This window comes from Dasypus novemcinctus, chromosome 10 (genome assembly GCF_030445035.2).
Source record: "Dasypus novemcinctus isolate mDasNov1 chromosome 10, mDasNov1.1.hap2, whole genome shotgun sequence".
NCBI lineage: Eukaryota > Metazoa > Chordata > Mammalia > Cingulata > Dasypodidae > Dasypus > Dasypus novemcinctus.
The window spans coordinates 70,540,920-70,554,175 of record NC_080682.1 but is presented as its reverse complement, the minus strand read 5'-3'; positions in this window follow the sequence as shown (position 1 = coordinate 70,554,175).

Genomic DNA, 13,256 nt, shown 5'->3' with positions numbered 1-13,256 from the left:
GTACACTTAAGGCTGGGGACAAAAGATAATACACAAAAGATCAGAAATATCGGATGGGAGAACAGAAGCAAGAGTATGGATTAGTGAGAGGGGTAAGTGCATTTCCATGAAAGGATAGAGTGCTCAAGGCTGGTAATTACCAGATGCCTCCCTCCCCCTAAGTAGTACATGAGCCTGGCTTTAAAGCACAACCCAGAGAGATAAATAAGGCCTCTTTTTATAACATTCCACAATCCTTTCAAAACCCCTTTCCTTAAGCTGTGAACCACAGAAGGTATCTTATTTTAAGGAGAGGATTGGATTCATAGCTCTCTGAATGAAAAGTTCTGCTATGCTATTTTCTATGGAATAGCTCTATTCTAAAATTACTAGCCAAAATTAGCAAGTGGTAAAAATATAATTAGGAAATTTCTGTATACTATGCATCTTATGGTCAAATTAAGAATCCTTTTCTGAGAGACTTTTATGAGTTTGGCACTGGAACAGTTACCGTCTTTCGAGAATAATGGTGCCATGTTGTACATGGCTCTTATAAAATTCACACAAAAATATAGCAAAGGGAACACTTTGTTTTTCTGTCAAGCTAGTTTCTCTTCTTAAAAGTAAGCTTGTGCTATCAGATTCAGTAGATGTTTCTCTAATATATCATGAAATACTGATCTATGATGTATCTCTTCTGAAGTATAGACATTAATAAGGGATTGGCAAGCCTCTTGACAGAAGGAAAGTTAAAATCTAGAAAGCAATTAGCCATGCTCGTAGACATTGTTAGCTATGACGACTGGAGTTGGGGATGGGGCAGGAGGTCTACTAGTATCTAGCAGGTAAAGGTCAGGGATGCTTCTAAACATCTTACAGTCTGTAGGAAAGCCCCGCACAATAAAGAATTACCTGGTCAGTGTTGCAAGATGGTGCCTTAAACATAGGAAAAGTTTTCAGATATAGGTGTCCAAAAGAATGACAAATATCTCTGCAGTGGCCAAAGATAATTTTTTCATTTCTTCTTTATTGGCTTGTTTTTTGAGTTTTGATCATTGACTTTAGTTATATTTTTCTGTCTTTTTTGAAAAATACACACCCAGGTCCTATGGGCATGGCTGGTGGCACTGTAGTTCAGTGCCTTGCCAGTGGGCCCTACTTTGGAATTTGTGCTCCTGAGTATTATAGAGTTGGACTCAAATGTGACCTCTCTACACATGACTCTTCTGTCACTTTTACTTTACCTGTGGTTGGTTCTGGGGTTGCTGTATGCTCAGGAGACTTGAATCTCTTAATCGTCTATGTGCCAGCTGGGCCCTGAGCCTCAGCAGAGTTCTTACACCTACTCTCTTGTTCATTGGACTTAACCAGGTCAGCTAACAGGGAGGTGAGGATGGTCAACCATCACACCAGGGAACAGAGAGAGTCTACAACTGCAAAGAGGAGAATCCCATCCATCAGTCATGTGAGATCTAAGCCCCCTCTCGATTTAGAGGTGGAGTGGACATCACCATCCCAGGGTCCTCAGGATGGAGGAATAAAATATGGATTAGAGTGGACTTATTGGTATTGTACTATAGAATTATTGTGATTCTTGCAATGGAATAAATTGTATCACTGATGTGGAGACAGTGGCCACAGGAGTTGCTGAGGACAGGGAGAGGGAAGAAGTGGTGTGATATGGGGGCATTTTCGGGACTTGGAATTGTCCTGAATGATATTGCAGGGACAGAGGCAGGACATTATACATCCTGCCATAACCAGCTGAATGGACTGGGAGAGAATGTAAACTACAATGTAAACTACAATCTATGCTGTGTAGCAGTGCTCCAAAACGTATTCATCAAATGTAATGAATGTGCCACAGTGATGAAAGAGGTTGTTGATGTGGGAGGAGTGGGGGTGGGGTGGGGAGTGGAGTATATGGGAACCTCTTATATATTTTTAATGTAACATTTTATGTGATCTATGTATCGTTACAAAAAAAAGATAATAAAAAAGGGAAAAAATACATGTCTGAGAAAGATCTAATGAAATCACTGTCTACAAGGAAACATGTTCAGAGAAGTCAATAACATACCCAAGTTAACAAAGATAAGAAGTGACAGAATCATGACTCAAACTCATGACAGGCTTCAAAGTTTAAGCTCTTTCTACAGTGCAATGTTCTTCCATTGCCATCTGGGACCACAGACAAGGTATTCATAATGTTATTGTTATGATTATGTAGAAAGTATACATATAGCACACAAAAATGGGGAATGAGACTACAATCCTCATTTCAATGATATCATCTTGATACCAGCAGAGCTGATAGTTTACTGAATCTGCATCCCACTCCTTAAGGGTCTCCCAACTTCATTCCGGAGAACTCAAGTTAGTGCCTTATATGGGACTGAGTGACAGATGATGAGTTAAACGAAGAGTTTACTGTCTCCCCATGCCTGGGAAGAAGAAGGATGCTAAAGCAGCAGTGCCATTCCTAAATGGTGGCATAGGAGTCCTATTTCCCCTTTTCTCTGCCCCCAACATTATACTGTATCCATTCTCTTCTGGACTCAAGGCAGCTCTATTTTCTGCTGAGCACAACACCACGGGTTCTCCCTCACATACATTCATAAAAGCTTGTATTACAGTAAAAAACACAGGATAACAGCTGTGAGGCCAAACAAGTAGGCAAGTAACTCAGATGTTGAGCAGCATACTGTCAGGGCAGAAAATTATCCACCTGATCCTGACACTTACTCTTGGACTAATACATGCAGATGATGTTCAACAATCAAGTCGCCTACAGCATGTACTCCTTCCTGAATATATTTCTCTAAGTTAAGCCTATGATTTTAAGAAAAATGCCATTTAAAAAATGCTAAAATACTGATAATACTGATATTTAATAATTGGGTAATTGGGAAAGATCATGTGACCTCTTTAATTCTCATATTCTATGTCTACAAAATGCAAGGATGGAAAAGAAGGGAAGGGGTAAGGAAATAATAACATTCGAAAACGTATAGAAGTGTTGGAAGGATTAAATGAGTGATATATGTAAAGCATGCCAGTATCAGAGTGAGTTCTTAATAAAGAAGCCATGGCATTATTATGATGTTGATGATAAAGTATCTATTATAAACAACATAACAAAAATAATCAGAGGGGAGCAGATGTGTCTCAAGTGATTGAGTGACTGCTTCCCACATGGGAGGTACCAGGTTTGTTTCTTGGTACCTCTTAAAAACAAAACAAAACAAAACAAAACAACCCAAACAACAAGCAAACAAATGGAAAAACCAATGTGGCTCAGTGGTTGAGTGCCATCTTCCCGCATATGAGGTCCTGGGTTCAATCCCTGTCTCCGTACCTCAAAGCTAAACCAAAACAAAACAAAAAAACCAATCAGAGCCATAAACTCTGCACTCTCCTAACTCATTCAATCATTCATTCATTCTACTGAGCATCTATCTTCTGCGAACCCTAGGTTCTGGAAGTGCAGAGATGAATAAAATATGCTTCCTAATACATTTTACCAGAAGAAAAAGGCATGAAAGACAATAACTATAATCAATGTGCTAGAAACTATAATATATTATTACATGATATGGAAATACAGATAGAAGGGCATGAAGAGGCATGAATGGCACCTGGTACCATTTCTATTTTTGCCATAGTTTACATTATGTTTAATAAACAGGACAAAATAAAAAGGAGCAGAACAGAAGATGCAACTCTGTCCCCCTTCCTATATACACACATATTTTGTCTCGGTGCTTCCTGTTCTTTGTCAGCAGGGGCCCAGGCCTGGAAGAAAGGGATATGGGGCTTAAATAAACTAATATTTTTTAAGCATCTGCAGTGTGCCAGTAACTTCACATGTTACTGAACTTAGCCTTCTTATAAGCGAAAGGAGTGAATAGAAATGGGGTGACTTTTCAGTCAACAACCTGAGACCTTATGATAAATATTGTTTCTGTCCACTTTGGTAAGTTCTCATTATTTCCATTCTTTTGGTGACAGACCTGTCTTCTCTGGAAACATGAGTGGACTTCCTTGGTCACAGTGATTTAGTGATTGCATAGAAAGGTAGAAGTGGTCCACTTGGGGTGAGTAGCATCTCTTCCCTGCATTTTGTGCTGGAAATTGCACAAAATGCCTTTCTTTTTGGTTGTGAGAGCTGTGGATGCCAGGCGAGGGGGTGGGAAAAGGCAGGAAAGGAATGTGAAGTAGAGAGGAAAAGAAAGTTCTGTTTGTGTGGAGTACCTTATTTCTATCTCCGATGTCACTTTGCCTTGCCTGTTTTAGATTTTGTGAAGCATCTAATCAATTCTCATTCCTTATGTCAGTTAAGAGTTGATTTTTTGTTAATTGTTACTGAAAAAGTCCTAACATAGAATATGCAGCTACTGTGCGCAGAATGTGGGTTTGTACCAGGTCTGCTTACTTTAAACTTTTTGACTTTGCACTGGAATAATTAATAGTCTTTTACATGTGTGTAAGCTTCTAGATTTTTTTTGGCCACCATGTTTTTTTCCTGAGAAGTAATCTTTCCAAGACTTTCATTGTCAGTCCATATCCTGTTTTAGACAACACTGAAGTGAATGATGCAATTGTTCCCTTCACAGTACTAAATAGAAAAAGAATTTGGGGTCTATGAAGAATGGCTTATGCTCAGAAAGTCACTTATAGAGGAATGGCTAAGTGTGTGGGCTCAGGTGCTAGTATGCCTATTTTCAAATTCTGGGTCTTAACCCTTATTAATTTGGTAGAATTGTTCAAATTGTCTAGTATCTCTGTGCCTCATTTTCTTCTTCTATAAAGAGTTTTTTTTCTGTGAAAAATAAGATTAATACATATGCTATGTATGAATATAAAAATATGATAAATGCTCAAGGAATGTTGGTTGTTATTTTCTTATAGTATTGATTTCATCTTTCTTTTTCTTTTATGTAGTGGAAAACTTTATTCAAATAGAATCTTACCTAAAAGCTCAGTGTGCAATCCAGATAATAGGAGAGCTGTTTTGGATGTAGGGTAGAGGTCTTGCTCACTTAGTCTCAACTCTAATTTTAAGGCATCCTCAATAGAAATTAACAGTTATAATTTATGGAATTTTTATTCTGAACTGATTCCATTATCAGATTATCTGAAATTTTTCTATGTAATCAGTACAATGACCCTATGGGTCAGGAATTATTATAATATACAGATTTCCTTATTTTATAGATGAGGAAATTGGAGCTTATTGAGGGTTGTTAACTTGCTAAGGGTCGCACACAGCCTGTAACTGGCACCATAAAGACTGGGACAGTTCTGCCTGATAGTCCAAAGCCATGTTCTTAACCATCACTTTGCATTGTCTATACTCAGGAATCCCAGGGGCATAGATTTATAGCCATTCTTTGAGATGAATCAGGTCATGATTTGCAGCTTCAAATGATGAAAAATTGGTTATACTTCTGGACTTTACTCTGGAATTAATTTGGAAAACACTTATTTTTTATGTGTTTGGGAAGCTCTAAATGATTAAATTATGCAAGCTGTGAAACTAAAGAAGCTGGATCCACTGGAATGAGAACAAATATTTGGCCACAGAAATCAAACAAACACAATTCATGCTTTATAAAAGAGATTTAATTAACAAAGAAGGAAAGTGTTCAGATAAGTGTAGAAGAATAAAACTTTACTGAATGTTTATTTGCTTTAGGTCTATGTTCAACATCATAAAAATCACAGAAAGCTATTAGAAGCTCTCTAATCTATAATGAATCCTTTATTCCCAAGCGCTGCTATATTGCATTCTTTTTCCTATGACAGCAATTGTCAAGGGAAGGTGTTGCCTCTTCCATTATGCTGACCTTCCCACTGCTACTTCAATGTTTATGCATCCTAAAGATCCCACCCTCTATGACAGTCACCCAAATTCCTGACCCAGGCCTAAAGGATAATGGAAAGAGATAACTGTTAGTGGATGATGGGATAGACAGAGTCAAATAAAGAAGGTCATATTGAAGGGAGCAAAAACCTTTGATCAAGGGACCCAGATTACTTGCAATGAGAGAGGAGTAGAATAAACACCATGACCTTGCTCTCCCTAATCCCTTTGAGTTACTTCTGTGGCCACCCATTGGATAAATCCAAGGTGAAGCTAGAAGTCATGAAAGCCCTTTAGATGTAGCCCAAACAGATCAGCCTCTAAAGGCAGAGAGCAAGGAGATGAGTGGAGAGTAGGCAAGATGAAGAAATGAAAGCTATCCAATGCAGATGTGGATTGACCCCAATCAAGACAGTGGAGTTGCTTCGGGGCTGCATCCCACCTCCACCCCCAGAATCTTTGATCAACCAGCAAGAACTTGAAGAAAGATCTTTCTCAAAATTCCAGGAAACAATTAAAGGACTGCAGAACAGGCTGAGTGATAAATGAAGAAAAAGGCTACTTAAAAGTGGCAGGATCTTCTGGCACCCTGACTGGCCCCTCCCTTACTCCTCAGCTGCTTAGCAAGTTGCCAACCCATGCTTTCAATGTGGATCCTTGCTTCTGGTTCTGGGGGAAGCAGAGTAGCCATGATGCACATACTGGGAATATGTATGTCTGGCCCAGTCTCTTTGATGGTGGCCTGAGGGACTTGCTGTACCACAACTTGCCCTACTTGTAGATGGTGGCTTGAAGAGCTCTCCTACAGAATGCTATGCTATGACAGCAGTCAAGTCACGGCTGCCAGGGGCAAGGCTTTCTGGCTGTAGGACATACAGTGCAGTGCCCAGGATCATGAGGAAACTGTTTCCTAGGGAAGAGGGGACATTTATATCCATGGAAACTGGGAGAATTCCAAGGGCTACAGGAGTATGTCTAAGACAAGACAAGCTCAAAATTACAAGGTCAGACCCTGTGTTTTGTCCTCAAACTATTCTCCAATCTCATTGTATGGATAAGCTCTGAAGGAAAGCACTCACATGATGATCTGCAAATACTGGAAAAGGTGTTTCCTTTTTTGGGTGGACCCCATGAATGTAAGGAAAGTTCTGTCATAATACTAACTAGATACCAGCTTCAGGAACAGAGGCCCCAGGGTCTAAGTTTCAGTGACAACACATGAAAATAATGTGGATATGGGTGTGAAGGCATGTACAAACACATCCACATATTTAATGGAAAACCTACTCCTTGCCAGTCATTATTGCAGAATTCACTCTTGACTGCAACAAAGGACTATTCTATTATTAGTAGTGTTGGCTAGGATGAAAGAGTTCTTTTTTAAAAGTCTAAACTCATATCATTTAGTTATAGCTCTAAATAAGCCAGGCAGAAGAACTGAAAACTTAGATAATTTGCTTCTACATAAATTATTATTCAATTACTTGAATAATAATTATTCAATTATTTAAATAACCATTATTTCAATAATTATTTCAATTATTTGAAAATAATTGTATCAGATGAGGTCCCAGAACAAAATCTCATTTGTTTCCCAGGAGACACTTTCTGTAATGACATGATTACAGCTGACAGTTGTAGGTGCTGACGTACTGGGGTAAATGATCTGGAATACAATATTCCTCTAGACTTCAACCACTGATGCTTTTCAGAGGAGTCTGCTCCTTTTGCACAGTTTGGGTGAGTTTCAATTCCACATATTAACTTCAGTGAGCTGCAGTGGGCCTATCTGCATAGTGACCTCTTATCATGAGGATTCATAACACTAATTAAAATTTACTTCCAAGGGAATTCAAGCACCTATTTCCTAAGGCTAGGGTAAAAAAGCCTTCCCTTCTGAATATTACATCTATATCTATATCTATATCTATATCTATATCAATATCTATATTTATATCTATATCTATATCTATATCTATATCTATATCTATATCTATATCTATATCATCTATATCTACATCTGCAGGTTTGCATTGTAGTTGATGTTTCAAGGTTTTGCTAAAGGGGTCTAAGTTTCAGGAGCTGTATAGTTACTGCAAATTTGACTTCACTGTCCCTGAAGCTTTTTGAAATTTTCAAGTTTTGAAAATAGTCATTAACAGATGTGCAAATAACTTGTCAAGTAGATTATGAGGGGAGTGAAATATCTGACATTTTTCCTGTGTTTGAGGGTGTCAGGGACAACTTGGTGGCTTGTTTGAGGTAACTGTAATATGTAGGACATCAGCATGCCTGAAACCATGTCCCTGAGCTGCTCTTGGAGGAACATTACACCAAAGAGAAGAAAGACTTTCAGTTCTGCCTTCCAGCCCAGACTCCCAGCTTCCAGGTAGTATGGCCATCTCTCTTGACTCCACTCCTTGGACGACATAGCTCTGCTGGTTAAAACCAATAGTGCAATACCTAGTCAGACACAAGGAAAGAATCATCTGACCCAGAGGGCCTGATCTTAGGGAAGTACCAACAGCAGGCAGCAGAGGCTTTTGGGGAGGAACTGCTGCTTAAACTCTCTCTTGGCTCCTCTGAGCAGATCACCAGGTTCCATGAGCTCTTACTTTCATTGCTGACTTTCTTCCATGGCACCCTAGACCACTGCCTTGAATTCTGCATCTCTGTGATCATCCTTCTATGGGACCCTGCTCTGGATCTGAATGATCTGGGCTTTCTCACTTAGTGGTGGCTTGGGTACTTAAATCAGCTGCCAGTGATTCACGGAAAATTCTTGGACGATCTGATCTAATGCCTCCCAGATTTTCCATACGGATTTTCTCATTCTACTTTTGTAGTGTTATATTGGATTTCTACCGGTACTGTTCACTTAATATTTTTCCTTAAATCTACTGTTTGTATTTAGCTCATGTTTAAATAATAATATTCATAAAATAATGGGTTTGATGAGTCAGCTATATTTCTTTTTCATATATATATAAGTAAATACATTGCTGTTAACATAAAAATATGTTTCCTTGTACACAAGTTATATACATACCACACTTTAGGAAACACTGGCACTCTATGTCCACTCAGTAACATCTTTCAGGAAGAGAGTCACTATAAAAAGAAGACCTATTTTTCTACCTCTTAGATGGTTGAGAGGTTTGGAATTTAGTTTTCAAAATCACCTGACCTCTATTTCTGTCAGCGTCTTATATGCCTCCATGTCCAAATATTTCTAAAAATCATTAAATTTACCATTGGAAAATGAGTATGTCTTCCTGAGAATATTGAAAATAAATGTAAACAAAGAAAGTAATACTAGAAGTGGTGTGAAAACAAGCAAAATGGCTTCTGGGTTATCAACTGTGATAGAGAATTTCTTGGTAACTTGATTGATGGTTGAAGAAAGAGAAAGGAAATGACTGAGAATTTGGTAGAACTGTGAATGAAATTTGATGGACAAATATATCTGTTAGTTAATTTAAAATAGGATTTATATTGTACTATATACCTTACCATACCTTTCTTATCTGTTTAGTGAACAAACTAAAATGCCTGGTTTGAGGGGTATAAGTTTATGTGTATGTGCATGCGTGTGTGTCCGTGCACATGAGTGAGTGAATCAAGAATATATTGGATTCCACATCTAGATTTATGTTAGGACATGGTTATCCAAACCTTAGATTTGCTTTTCCCAAACTACTCACAATACCTTTTCCCCTTACTTTGAGGTATTAGAATGCGTAAGGACAAAGACTTGCATGCTAAGGATGAGAGTATAAATAACTACAGAAAGAAGTTATGACCTCTAGGGAATTACTGAGCTGCTATAACAGCTCTGCACTTTGTACTTTTAGACTTCTTATAAGTTGAAAAGATTAACAATGATTATGTTAAGCCATTATTTGTTGGGTTTTCAGTTATTTGCGGCTACACAAATACTTCACTGGTACAGAGAATAAGATTATTCATCAAGTGAATTAATCAGAGATAGCAGTAGCTATGAGAATGGGAGGTTTTGGGAATTTGCACAAATTCTTTGGGAGTCACTGAATTTTGCTCAAGTCGAGGAATGGGGGTTCAAGGTAAAAATCTAACTGGTATCTTAAAGTTTAGGGTAATCTCTCCTGTCTCCTTGATTGCACATATTTTTCCTACAAAAATATAGAATACATTTATTTGTTTCACTGGAATATTGTACAAGGATAGAAGGGGAAAGGAACTACAATTTTCATGTGTGCGGCGGCTTGCTCGGTCGGTAGAGGTGGGGTCTGGCTGCGGACGAGGGGTCGGTCCAGCTCTGGACGAGGGGTCGGTCCCGCTTGGGACGAGGGGTCGGTCCCACTTGGGACGAGGGGTCGGTCCAGCAGCAGACGAGGGATCGGTCTCACAAGGGGTTGCGCGGTTTGGCTGACGGGGTCGCCCGGTGAAGCCGGCGACGAAGGGGTCGCCCGGAGAAGCCGGCGACGAAGGGGTCGCCCGGAGAAGCAGGCGACGAACTGGGGACAAGGGAGGCCAGGCCCTTGTCGGAGGCTCTCAGGACTGGAGGGTGCACGGCAGAAGAACTACCGCAGAGACAAGGTAAACACGCAAGTCCACTTTATTGAGGGAGAGGCAACAGTTTTATAGGGGCTGGGGAAGGCTGATTGGTCGGAGCCACGCCCTGTTCTGATTGGTTGCCGGCGAAAGGTCAGTGGGCGGTACTGGACGGGGGAGGGGTGGTGGTTAGGGATTGGCTGTCACTGTTGCTGGGGGAAGGGGCAGGGTTTAGGGATTGGTGGCTGCTGTTGCTGGGGTGGAGGGCAGACTTGAGTTTCCCGCCCACGCCTGGCTGTTGCTGCTGTCGGGGGAGGGGAAAAGGGCAGACTGGAATTTTCCACCCTGCGCCTGCGCAGGGAGAAAGAAGAAGAAGGGTGCCGCCCCACAGGCATCGTGTGGCGCCATCCGGGAGGAGGGGTGGCCGCAGAAGCATGGCTGCCGAGAAGGGGAGACCCGAGGGCACTCTGTGCCCATACCGAGCTTCCTTCAGGGGTGGCGGTGAGTCCGACCAGCCACCCTATTATGGGGGCAGCGGAATTAGGCCTACCGCGGCTGGCCCCCCCCCCCCCCGCCAGGCCAGCAAACCACACTTCAGCCCAAGGGGTGACCGCACATGTGCTGTGTGCCATCCATTCTAAGAAACACTTTATAAGACTTACTTCACTTATTCTTCACAATTCTATAATAGATGCATAGTTATCTGGTTTTACAGAGATAGAAACTGACACTTAAAAATGTTATGGAAACTAGTCTAAGATGATATAATTAACAAGGGGTGGATGTACTTGAATCCACTCCACTCAGGTTTTTGTTCCCAACAAGTCACTGAAACTGCTGCCATCAAGGTAAACACATCATTAAGCCAATTCTCCAAACTTCTCTTGGCCTCTCAGCAATATTTTTCATAATCGATCACTCCGTCTACTTTAGTTCTCTTTACTAAGCTTCACATCACACTCACCTGTTTTTCTTACTATCTCATATATTGCATTTTCTTAATCTCCTTGGCTGGTTTCTTGTTATTTTTATAACTTCAAAATAATGGATTGACCCGGAGTTTACTCCTTGGATCTCTCCTCTCTTTACCTTCCCTCTCTTGGCAATGTCTTTCCATCTCCTGGCTTGAAATGTCATCTATAAACTGATTACTCACCAATTTATATCATCAGTTTAGATTAATTCTTTGTAATTTAAGCTTGAATGGACAACTGGCTACTTGACAAATCTGCCTGGATGTTTAACAGGTATCTTTTCTGTCTGCTCCTTTCACATTCTTCATCTCAAGTAAAAAAAAAATAGAGACGTCCTTGAACCCTCTCTTTCTCTTATCTAATATCCAATTCAGATGTAATATACAAATTATGTGAAACATAATCATTCTTCCCTGAAAATACTTGAGTGTAGCCAGAATTCAATCATGTTTAGCATTTCTACATTGGCATTCAGGTCACCACCTCTTGAGTGGCTATTGCTATAGCTTCCTAACTGATCTCACTGCTTTTACCCTCTCTCCTCTACCATTTATTCACCACACCACAGCCAGTGACTCTTTCAAAATCTACCCATGCTTTTCCTTATATCTCCCTGACCTCATCAGCCGTATTCACACTGGTCTGTTACTGTTTATCCCTTGAGTATTCCCATCACGCTCAGAGACTTTGCATCAGCTGTTTCCTGTCCCTGGGACTCTTGCCCCAGATATCAGCTGGGCTTATTTTACCATTTTCTTGAGGTCTTTACCCATCTCAGCAAGCTCTTCCCTGAATTAGTTAAAAATGGCATTTTCTCCCATGCTCAGTGCCAGCACTACCTGTTCCTCTTCTCTTGACATCAAATCATTCATCTTATCTAAGACAGTATATACTTTAGTTACTTATTTGTTGTAATGTCTCTACACACTGGAATGTGTATGGCAGATTTTTTTTGTGTGTGGCATTTTGTTCATTGACATATTCCCAATAGCACTTATAACAGTGCCTGACACATAGCAGGTACTAGATAATATTTGAGGAGTTAGTGAATAAACCAGCCAGGTGTGCAAATCTGCCTGAGCTCTAAACTAATGCTTTACAAAATAAAGTGTAATCCATTATCTACCTGTGTCAGAACCACCAGAGATGTGCTTAAAATGAAAATTTCTGGGCCTTATTCAAGACCTAATGAATTTTGAATTTCTTGGAATGGGTGCAGGAGTTTACATTTGATACCATATTCCTGGTAATTCTTATGACCATTGAAGTGTGACAACTGGAGTAACATACTCAAAAATTGTAGTAGGCAACATTTTGGCCTTCATGATCTTCTCCTTGTGTTATGTCTGTGAATATGTTATGTTAATGGAAAAAGAGAATTAAGGTGGCAAAAGGAGTTAAGTTTGCTAATCTGCTGACCTTAAAATAGGCAGATTATCCTTGGCTATCTGGGTGGGCCCAATGTAATTACATGGTCCCTTAAATGAGGAGGAGGAAGGCAGAATTGTCAGAAAGGGATGAAACAGAAGAAGAAGGAAGAAAGTTTCCAAGTATGAGAAGGATGTGATCTGCTGCTGCCGGCTTTGAAGATGAAGGGAGAAGGCCACAAACTAAGGGATGTGGATAGTTTCTGGTAGCAGGGAATGACCCTCACCTGAAAGCCAGCACGGAAATGTCACATCAGTCCTACAGCAAAATGGAAATGAATTCTGCCACCAACTTGAATGAGTAGGAAATGAATGGATCCTCCCATAGAACCTCCAGAAAGGAGCAGCCTTGTTGACATGTTGATTTTAGGCCAGTAAGACCCAACACCCTCACTAGGCCTCTGTAAGATATCTCATTTGTGTAGTTTTAAGCTATTATGTTAGTGGTAATTTGTTATGACAGCAATATAAAACTAA